The sequence below is a fragment of the Cupressus sempervirens genome, chromosome 5 (genome assembly GCF_028749045.1).
Source record: "Cupressus sempervirens isolate cs-2001-9-10 chromosome 5, ASM2874904v1, whole genome shotgun sequence".
NCBI classification, from domain to species: domain Eukaryota; kingdom Viridiplantae; phylum Streptophyta; class Pinopsida; order Cupressales; family Cupressaceae; genus Cupressus; species Cupressus sempervirens.
The window spans coordinates 2368004-2379523 of NC_143122.1; positions in this window are offsets into that span (position 1 = coordinate 2368004).

An 11520-nucleotide genomic window follows, 5' to 3' on the forward strand; every position below is an offset into this window, starting at 1 on the left:
AAAAGAAAAATACATGGGAAAATGTGAGGAAAAAAAATGGGAATCAAGTTACAAATTGATCTCCCTCCTAGAGGAAGACAAAACTGGGCTGTAAAGGAAAATTAGATGCAAAAAGGAAGCTATTCACAAGAGCAAATAGTAGGGAAAGCTAACATTCACCATTCCACCATTGAAAAGGTGCCTTTCTCCAAGGGCCTGAGATCTCATCCAGTTTTTTTTTATGATGATTTCTATAATACCCCTAAAAGGATATTTTAGGAAAAGGTTGTGCAACCACATACATTTGGTCTTGAGGATAGGACTAGTAACAATCTTTTCTAGTGTAGCACCAACTCTTTCATGTCAAATTATTCCCCTGAAAAGGTGAGACCTAGACACTTAGAACCTGGAAGTTTTAATGATGAGAAAACATCTAAGTCTGAATTCACTATCCTTGATCCTGATGAGAATGAACTTTTGAAAGCACAACTTGCTGAGAAAGAAGCTATAAATAGGAGATTTCAAAAGGAAAGGGAAGAAAAGATCATGAAGGATTATGAGGAAAAGCAAGAATTACTTCGGCAAATCTCTGCTATGAAGAAGAAAAATGAGATAGCAGCTAATGCCTGGAAGCCTAAGATTGTGGGACAAGTTGAACAGCTTAAGAGGCAAGAGAAAAATTTGTTGGAAACTCAAAGAATGAATCTAGAGGGACCTATAATATATAAAATTAGGAACTATACTGCTCTAGAAGTTGATAACAATAGAGTAAAAAATGTGGAACCTGTTTTAGGGGCTAAGGACAAAGGAAAACAAAAGGAGATTGGTATTAAGATCAATGAGCCAGTAAAGACAGTTCAAATCCATGATTCCATGTCACTTTCTGATATTGAATTGGAAAAGAGAAGAAAAGAAAGGGATTCTTTAGCCAAGAGATTGAAGATTGTAGAAAGTGAGGCTTCTATAGCTGAGATGAACAATAAGATCAAATTCTTGGAAATTACCAAGAAGCAATCAACAGCTATGCCTAAAGATGATGATGGATCTAATGATGCAAATCAGAATACTACTAAGGTACCTGTTTCTTTCTTGTCTTCATCTTCACTAAAAGTAGATCTTAACAAATCTGTTGGTGATGCTAGCACTGGTAATACTATGAATAATACTAAGAAAGACAGTGCTAATCACCCCAAGATTGATTTACAAAGAAGACCTGTTCAATTAGAAGGCTATAAGAAAATATTTTTTGATGGAATCCTTGGTTTTCCAAATCATATCCCACAATAAATGAGGAAAAAATTGCCTAAATTTGATGGAAATAATGCTATCTCTTGTGAAGATCATTTAAGGAGTTTTCTTAATGTGATGAGTGATTATGAGGTTGAAGCTAAAGATGTCATTATGAATTTTTTTGTGTAGTAATTAACTGAAGATGCTAGAGAATGGTTCAAGAGACTTCTTGAATTGTCTATTATTGATTGAAAAGATATTGAATATTGTTTCAAAGAGTAATATGGTGACAAGAAAAATCAGAGCTATATTTTGAGTGAATTCAATAATATCAAGAGGTTGCCTAATGAATCTGTTACTGAATTTAACACTAGATTTCAAAAAATGATTTACAAGCTAATGCAAGCCATGTGAATTAATGACAAGGTATGTTTGATCACTTATCTAAATTCTTTTGATGGTAAAATGGCATACAAACTTAGGGTTGAAGAACGTAGGACCTTAAGAGATGGTTTTAGGATTGCCATTAATATAGAAATTAATTTGAGGATTTCAGGGAGATTAGAAGGCAAAAGAGATGATCCTAGGTTATTTGGGAATAAGGGCAATAGAAAGGAAGAAAATAAAGTCATAGGAGGAAAAAAGAAAGAGCCTAATGAAATGAGTAGAAAACTATTATGAAAACTGTAGTAGAAAACTGTCATGAAAACTATCCTAGGAAATCAAGTTGTAGTAGAAAACTGTCATGAGCAGGAAGAAAATAATGATGATGTAGGATGCAATATGTTTGAATCACATTATTCTGACTGTGAATATTATGGCAGAGATGTGTATGACCAAAGATAGTTTTAGAATGTCATACAATAGCAAGTATTTTCTGATGAGAGTGATCTGGAAGACAATGTGTGTAACATGGTAAATGCAAAGTAAGAAGTAATATTGAGAAAAAATTCTAAGGAAGAGAGTGATCAAATTACTACTAATATGATAGCTTAGGTTTAGACTAGAAACATGGCTCAGAGAGATGAAAGTAATAAGGTAGCTGGTATGTTCATAAACGGAGCTAATCCTAAGAGGGGGGAATTTGTGAAACCTAAAGAAGCTCTTGCTGTGAAGGTTAAAATTACTAATAGAAGATGGGAACAAAAGAAAGGAGAAAATCCTAAAGATATGGAGTTTTCAAATAATGTCCCTAGAAAAATAGATAAGAAGGTATCAAATATCATCACAAAACATGATAAGAATCATCAAAATGCTTTGAACATTTTGGATAAACAAGATGAGAAAAGGAATGTGACTAATGATGATCCTCTTGGTTTTTCCATAGATATGTTTGCTATTTTGTCTTAGATTACTATTAAGGTTCCATTGTTTGAATTGCTAAGAATCCCTGAACATTGAAATAAAGCTAGAGCATGGTTGGGAAATATTGATGTAAAGGTAAGTCAGGATTGTAATGAAGTTCACAATTCCAAAGAAAGTAGTAAAGAAGAAGTAAATAAAAATGAAGCTAAAGGAGTTGTCTCTCAAATTCCTCAAATGTTTTTAGATAATTCTGTAAATCAATGTTTGGGAAATGTTGAACCATTTTTCTTGAGCATTTTAGTAAATGGTAAAACATTAAAAAACTACATGATTGATTCTAGTGCTTCCAACACTGTGATGCCTTTTGAAATAATGAAGGAATTAGGCTTAAAGGTGGATACTACTCAAGGAAGATGTTTTGCTATGGATAAAAGAGAAGTCATAGTTATAGGCACTATAAACTCTTTTCCATATAGATTAACAGCCTGCCCTAACAAAGAGCTTACTATGAGTGTATTGGTTGTTGATATTCCACCTCAATATGACATGTTATCAAGAAAGTGGATTTTTTCTATGGGTGGGAGTTTACAGTGTGATTTGTCATTTGCTACTTTCGATATTGAGGGAAATTTGATAAAAGTCAATAGGGAACCTAAGAGTATATACATGATAGAGGAAGAAGACAACATGACAAATTTTGTGGATATAGACATTAATGCATTCAAAGATGAGGTTTTGACATTGAAGAAACCTAAGGATAGGTCTCAGATAGAAATGGAAGCTAACACAAAAATAGACAAGGGTGATCTATGGACTATGTTTTTTGATGGTGCATGTTGCAAAGATGGATCTGGTGTAGGCATTTTGTTGATATCTCGAGTTGGGGTAACATACAAATTTTCTTTTACTTTAAGTTTCCCTTGTACTAACAATATAACAGAATATGAGGTTTTTTTGTTAGGCTTTAGATTAGCTCATAAGCATGGGGTAAAGTGTTTACATGTTGTAGGAGATTTTGAATTGGTGGTATCCCAAGTAAGAAATGCTTATGTGTCAAAGAATAAAAGATTGAAACAGTATAGAAATGTAATGTGGGACATGGTTGAATGTTTTGATGCATTTGGAATAATTTGGAAGGATAGGAAAAATAATAAAATGGAAAATTTACTAGCAAATATAGCAATAAAACTTGATGATATTAAATTTGCTGGTGTGTCTAAAATTGAGATTCAAACTAGACCTTCTGTCCCTGATAATGTTTAGAATTGGCAAGTGTTTGAAGATGATAAGGATATTCTGAGATTTTTGAATTGTGAGCATATGTTGTCAGGACAAGAAATTGATTGTGTAGCCTATGTGGAAAATGTAGATGGAAAATATATTATTTTTGGGCAGGAAGTATTGCAATTGAAGACAAATAAAATTACAAAGGGTTTGGTTGTTTTAGAAACTATTTTTGACAACCAAGATAGGTCAATAATGGACACTAATTGATATAGTGCCAAGGATTTAGAGGAGGTGAACTTGGGAACTCAAGAAACACCTAAAAAGGTATATATTGGTAAGAAATTGCCTCCTAAAATTAGGAAAGATTTAGTAAACCTGCTAAGGAGATATAGACATGTGTTTGCATGGTCATATGATAATTTTAAGGCCTATAGAGAAGAGCTTTTTCAACATGAAGTCCCTTTGAAACCAGATGCTAATCCTTTTAGACAAAAATAAAGGCTAATAAACCCAACCTTGGCTCCCAAAGTGCAAGAAGAATTGATCAAGTTAAGAAATGTTGGGATCATAAAGCCTATCAAACATTCTTCTTGGGTATCCAATTTAGTTCCTGTCAGGAAGAAAAATGGAGAAATAAGGTTATGTGTTGACTTTAGAAATCTCAATATATCTTCCTTAAAAGATAATTATGGATTTCCAAATATGGAAGCCATGTTGCAAAGGGTCATTGGTTCAGAGCTTATGTCAATGATGGATGGGTTTTTAGGTTATAATCAAGTAGTTTTTAAAGAATCAGAATAGTTTAAAACTACTTTCACTACTCCATGGGGTACTTATGTTTATGTTAGGATGCCATTTGGGCTTACCAATGCTGGGGGTACTTTTCAAAGGGCTATGGATGTGGCTTTTTCTGATCTTATTGAAATTTTTTTGGCTGTGTATCAGGTGACCTTACTACTTACTCCAAGGATGAAAATGATCATTGCATGCACCTATAAAAGGTATTTATTAGAGCCCTTAAATATGGAATATCTTTAAATCCAAGGAAATGTAACTTTGGTGTCACTAAAGGAAAATTGTTAGGACATCTAGTTGGCAAGCATGGAGTAAGGATTAACCTTGAAAGGGTAGAAGCAATAGATAAGATTCAGAAACCCAAGAGTGTTAAAGGCATGTGGTCATTCTTTGGACAGATCAATTTTCTTAGGAGATTTGTGACAAATTTTGCAGAGATTAGTAGGTCTATATCAAGAATGCTAAAGAAGGGATTTGAGATAAAATGGGATGGTGAACCTAGTGTTGCATTTCAAAAAATTAAGCAAGCTATTAAAGATGCCCCTATTCTCATAGCTCCTAATTATGACAAACAAATGCATATATTTTCTTTTGCCTCATTTCACACTGTTACTATAGTACTATTACAAAAAAATGAAGAAGGTTATGAGTAGCCTATTGCATTCTTCAACAAGTCTTTGCAAGTAGCAGAACCCAAGTATGACACCAATGAAAAATAGGCATATGCATTGGTAAAAGGGGTGAAATCTTTTAGATGTTACTTAATGGGAGCTACTGTCATTTCTTTTGTTCCTACTGCTACTGTGATGGACATCTTTTCACAAGAGTTATCTAGTAGGAGATGTAGGTGGATTAATAGGATACAAGAGTTTAACATTGATATTCAGATTACTAAATTGGTTAGGGGTCAAGGTTTGGCTAAATTGATGATAGAAGCTAATTTGGAGGCAAATCAAATTAATCAACTTGATGATAGTTGTAGGGAGAATCTTTGTGATATGGATATCTCTGATTGGTACAAAGACATAATTTATTATTTACAAAACATGACATCTCCATCAGAGCTAACAGATAACCAGAAAAGATTCTTCAAGTTGCAGGCTATAAGGTATGTTATAGTGTAAGGTAAATTATGGTGGAGGAATATGGAAGGGGTACTTTTGAAGTGTGTAGATGAAAATGAATCTAAAAGGATCCTAAAAGAAATGCATGAAGGTGTATGTGGTGGTCACTATATGGCAAAAACTACTGCCCATAAAATCTTGAGAGCTGGTTTTTGGTGGCCTACACTATTCAGAGATACTCATGAGTTTGTAAAGGTTTGCGATACTTGTCAAAGCTTTAGTGGAAAGTTAAAATTCCCTAAGAATTTTCCATTAAGACTAGTTGAAGTGCAGGCACCTTTTCAACAATGGGGAATTGATTTTATAGGTGAGATCACAAATAAATCCAGCGGTGGCCATTCATGGATCTTAGTAGCCATTGATTATTTCACCAAGTGGGTTGAGGCAGTCCCTACTAAGAATGCAACAAGTAAGGTGGTGATTAATTTTAATTTTAATAATATTGTGACCAGATTTGGATGCCCACAAAAGATTGTAACAGATAATTCTATGTGTTTTAGATCAGAGGAATATAATTTTTTTTGCAAGAAATATGGCATTATAGAGTACACATCATCACCCTATCATCCTCAAGGGAATGGTTAGGTAGAATCAAGCAATAAGAGTATACTAAAGGTTATCAAAATAATTCTAGGGGAAAAAAAGAAGGCATGGGATTCAAAGTTGCCATTAGCCTTGTGGGCTAACAGGGTTACTATGAAAAAGGCCATTGGATGTGCCCTGTTTGATCTAGTTTATGGTATATAGGCTAGACTTCCACAAAATAACCTAAAGGAGATGTATAAATTTGTTCAACTATATGAAGATGACATCATTGATGAAATGCAACTCAGAATGGATGATATTTTGAAATTATAAGAAGCAAGGAGAGAGTCTTCTGTTAAAAATGCCAAGTTACAATCACAAATGAAGCATTTATATGACAAAAGGCCCAGTGACAAGAAATTTGAAGAGGTAATTTTCTTAAAATTATCTATTTTCCATGAACAATAGTTTTAGGGTTCTTGGTTTTCTTGTACATTTTGTAAATCCCTTTAAATATCCATGTGTAGTCTGTTTTCTTGTTTCTGTGTGTTGCTCTGTGCTCTCGGAAGAAGTTGTCATTTCCTCGTATCAAGTATGTGGTCTACTCTCCTAAAGATTCTGAAGTATTGCATAGACTTAGGTAGTCTATCATCCCCAGATAGAGCCATTGTTGGTCTAATTTTTCACAATGCAAAAATTATGGAAAAATTTAGTGAAAAATCATTTGAATTTTAAAATCTTTCAAAATAGGGTTTTGTTCCTTATATTTTGAGAATCCTTGGATTTCCCTAGTTCATAGCCTAGTCTCTATGTCTTTGAAATTCTATTAAATTCTTAAGGTTTGTCTTTAGAGAATTTCTTAGAAACCCTACTACCATGTCTTGTTTTACCCTAGTTTTGAAAAACCTTCGATATAATTTTTCATAAAAATGATTTTGAAAATATATCATTTTACCCTAAGGTTGGGCCTATATGAGTATGGTTTTATTAAAATCTCATTTAAAAAAAACTTATTGACCATATTATTTTATTGAGAAATGTCCAAAGTATTATTAATTCTATGTGACCATTGATCTTGTTCAGATCAACGAATATCACATTCCTACAATGTTGAGATGCAAGGCTTTTAAATAAAGCAGGCAAGCAGTTTTTGGACACGTAGCAAGGTGGGGTTAGGGGTTCTCAGTATATGCTATAGTGTACCAAATTGAAAAGTGATTGCTGACATGTACTGCCAGTTGTGCCATTAAGGAGGTTTCCCTACTAGATGTGATCAAAGTTTGGTTAGCCATAGATCCTTCAAAGATCAAGGGTTGGTGCAAGCCTACAATAAAGAACTACTCATTCAATAAGGAATGCAAGAATGCGCCTTTGTGCTGTGTGTCATAGTGGGGTCAGGATTAGGACAGGAAACTAAGTCATGCCATGTTGTATGCTAGATATGGTTAGCTAGAAGTACTTATGTTATGGGCATAGAAAGTTTCAGAGATAAATGTAGTAGTCAAATTGGTCATAGTATGAGAATTGAAAGAAGTCATTTCATTGGCCCAAGTAGATGAAGCAACCATAAAGTGCATATTTTTTCTTACACCATTGATCTTGTTTTGATCAATGGAGGGTGCTTGCCTGCATTGAGAACTTGCAAGAAATTTAAGGAATGTAGGTATGCACCATGCGGACACATGTCCATGGTGATGTTAATATTCCCAACTCAAAAGGATTAAAGGTATAATCAGTGTCACTGTTGATCTTTCGAAGATCAATGGCTAGCACAATCTTGCAATATGGAGATGCTTGTTAAATAAGGAAAGTAGAAATGTGCCAGCTTGACACGTGGAAAAAATGACGTCAAGTATTGATTCGCTCAGGAGGTGATATGGGACCTGCTTGCATGGGAGTTGTCAAGAGACACCGATTCACATAGAGCTTTCCCATTGGTCAGTGCAATTGACTGGGCATTATTCATTTCAAATTTGGTATGATCGTTGATTTTGTTTTGATCAACGAATGCCACTTACCTACAATTTCAAAGTGCAAGAAATTAAGGAATGTGGGTAAGCGGTAATGCACGTGATCTTTTTTTTTTTCCATAAAGTTTGTTGCTTTTTGAATTAGAACTGCCTGATGTGGGGAAAATTGATGGATACAATTTAAAGTTGATTGCAATTTGGAGGTAACGATTACTAAGAGTTAAATATGGCACAAAGCTCATTCATGTGATTTCAATGCTCGAATATAATTCACAATCTCGCCATTATTTGAACTATAAAATTGCAAGAAATTAACAGAGCATAAAGAAGTTTCAGAGCCAGGGCACAGAGATTTTATCTAGTAATCATGAGAGTTGTAGTGAGAATTATACAGAGAAGAGGTGAAAATTTAATGTTGCAGATGAAATTGCAATTAGATTTAGATATATTTTCATTTGATTTGACTTCTCCAATAATTATAAGGATAAATTGAATGTTTTTGGAGGTGGTTGAAGCAATTTTTTTTTTTGGCAACTGCACAATGTTGAATTTCATATCAAAGCAAATGTGGCATGTTGAGATCATATTTTTGGAGCCTCAGTATAGATTGTGATGATTTCTTGATATTCCTTCATGCGATATTTGCATATTTTTAAGTGGGGATATATCTGATATTTTGGCATCATTTATGGTTTTCAAAGTGTAGGTAGATGAGGAATTTTAGTTTCAACAACTCTAGATTGAAGACTCTTTTAGTGGGACACATGTCAAATTTAGATTAAAGACCTACAAAGATTTTCTCTCCTATATATCTTCTTTTTTTGCTTATTGTAAGGGTTCCAATTCTTTCAAGATTTGAGGTGGATTGTGAGACTAGTTTAGTTCCAATTTCCTGAGTTTTCTTACAGTTGTGATACCAATTTTTCTCAGTATTCTCCTATTATGAACATCGTATTATATCTCTTTTGAAGCATTCCATATTATACAGTCATTCTTGGTGTTCTCTTCTAAATTTTGATATAGAGATGATGTATTATTTTCAATGAAATTAATGCAAAGAGTTTAACCTTCTTAGTTTCATTCTGATTCTCATCTCCTGCTTTTGTTACTTACAATGATCTGTGCTTAAGAACTAAGGTCTTGAACTCAATTGCAACCCCTTAAGGTTGTATATCAGGATGAATTTTCTATTGGAACAAAGAAGCCAAGTAAATGCTTGTTTATACTGATAGGGTTATAGATTACACCATAAGGATTTTACAATAAGTATGAGAGTTGTTAGGAAGACTGATATCTATTTGCAAGTCAAATAGATAGATCACATACCTGAATATATGAGTATAATTTAGGTATCCATCTACATGTTAAGGTTTAGTTGATGCCCAATAGATAAGGGACTGGTCAACTTGAAGGATGCATGTTCTTTGTTGTCACATACCCAGGTTATGCTGAGATTCAAATCTTAATTGAATATCTTTCCTTTGTGTTTAAGAATTAAAAGAGTTTTCCCTCACTTAGTTTATCAGGTTGATGTGCTCTATTAAGGATCTATTTCATCCATGGATGCTTGCATAAACATAGAAGATTAAGAGATTTTATCTATTTTCCAAATTCAGTTGTATGCCTTTATATTGGTACCATATAAAGAGTTTGAGGTCCACCCACCTAGGTCTAACAGAGCCTGAAGAAGAAGAAGGATTTATCCTTATAGTTATGCCCAAGACTGTAGTCAAGTGCATCCATCATAGGAATTTTCTAACCTTAGATGTATAGGTTTGGTTTCTTCATTATTTCCAAAACTGTTAAATTAGGAGCCAACATTATCTTCACAAGATTTGTGCAATCTCTCATACCATGCTCTAGGGGCTTGCTTTAATCCATAAAGTTCCTCATGTAGTTTGTAGACCATGTCTTTGTTCTTCTCATCAACAAATCCTTTTGGTTATTCTATGTAGACTTCCCCTTCTAGTATACCATTCAGAAAAGTAGACTTCACATCCATTTGGTACACTTTGATACTTTTTTATGCAGCATATTCAAGTAATGTTCTTATTCCTTCCATTCTTGCAACAGGGGCAAATGTTTCCCCATAGTCCAGTCCTTCTTCTTGTGCATAGCCTTTGCAAACTAGTTTGGCTTTGTTTCTTGTTATCTCACCATTCTCATCAAGTTTGTTTCTAAACACCCATTTGGTACCAATCACATTCTTATCAGCTGGTCTAGGAACTAGAGACCATGTTTTGTCCTTCTCAATCTGATCTATCTCCTTTTCCATGGCTTTATACTAGTCATCATCCTGTAGCACATCCTTCACTATTTTAGGTTCAACCTTTCTCAGCAGATATGATTCATTCCCCAGTTTATTCCTTGTCATTGGTCTAGCATCCTTGTCACCAATGATTTGTTCTCCAGGGTGATGTCTTCTTACATACTTGGCTAACCTTGGTTTTGTCCTTCTTTCCATGTTTGTTCCTTTAGCTTTAGAGTCATTTTTTTCTTCTTCATCTAGCACTTCATCATTTCTCTCATGTACACTATTTTCCAAATCAGAATGAGCATTTTCTACATTCTATAGCTTGGCTTCTGAATGTAGCCCAACATTCACTAGCTAAGATTTGACAGATACTTAAATTTTTTGATGATTCCCAACTTGATTTGTAACATTGTCTTCAACAGTCATTCCTTCATAGAAGTATACAAAGGATCTATAATTCTTTGTTTGCATTGACTCATCAACTTGAACCTCTGCATACTCATCAAAATTTACATTTGCACTCTTCACAATCTTGTTAGTGTTAGTATTCAAACACTTATATGCTTTGCTTCTAGTGGAGTATCTGAGAAATATGCCTTCATCACTTGTTGCCTCAAACTTGCCATTTCTAGTATCTTTTAGAATATAGCATTTACAACCAAATACTTTGAAATGTTTAACATTGGGTGAGTCACCATACCATAATTCAAAAGATGTTGCATTTGTACCTTTCTTGACTTGAACTCTATTCAGTGTGTCGACTACAGTAGTTACAGCTTCTCTCTAGTACTTTAGTGCAACATTTTTCTCCATCATCAAGGTTCTAGCATAGTCAATCACTGACCTATTCCTTCTTTCAGAAATACTCTTTTGTGGTGGAGTTCTTGGTGCTAATGTTTTCCTTTTGATACCTTTGTCATTGCAAAATATTTCAAACTCTTTTGATGTGAACTCACCTTCTCTGTCTGACCTTAGGCATTTTAGGTTCTTTCCTATTTCCTTCTCAACTCTGGCCAAATATCACTTAAACATTTGAAAAGCATCATCATATTTTTGCTTTAAAAATATAGTAGTCATCATCTTGGGATAATCATCTACAAATAACATTATG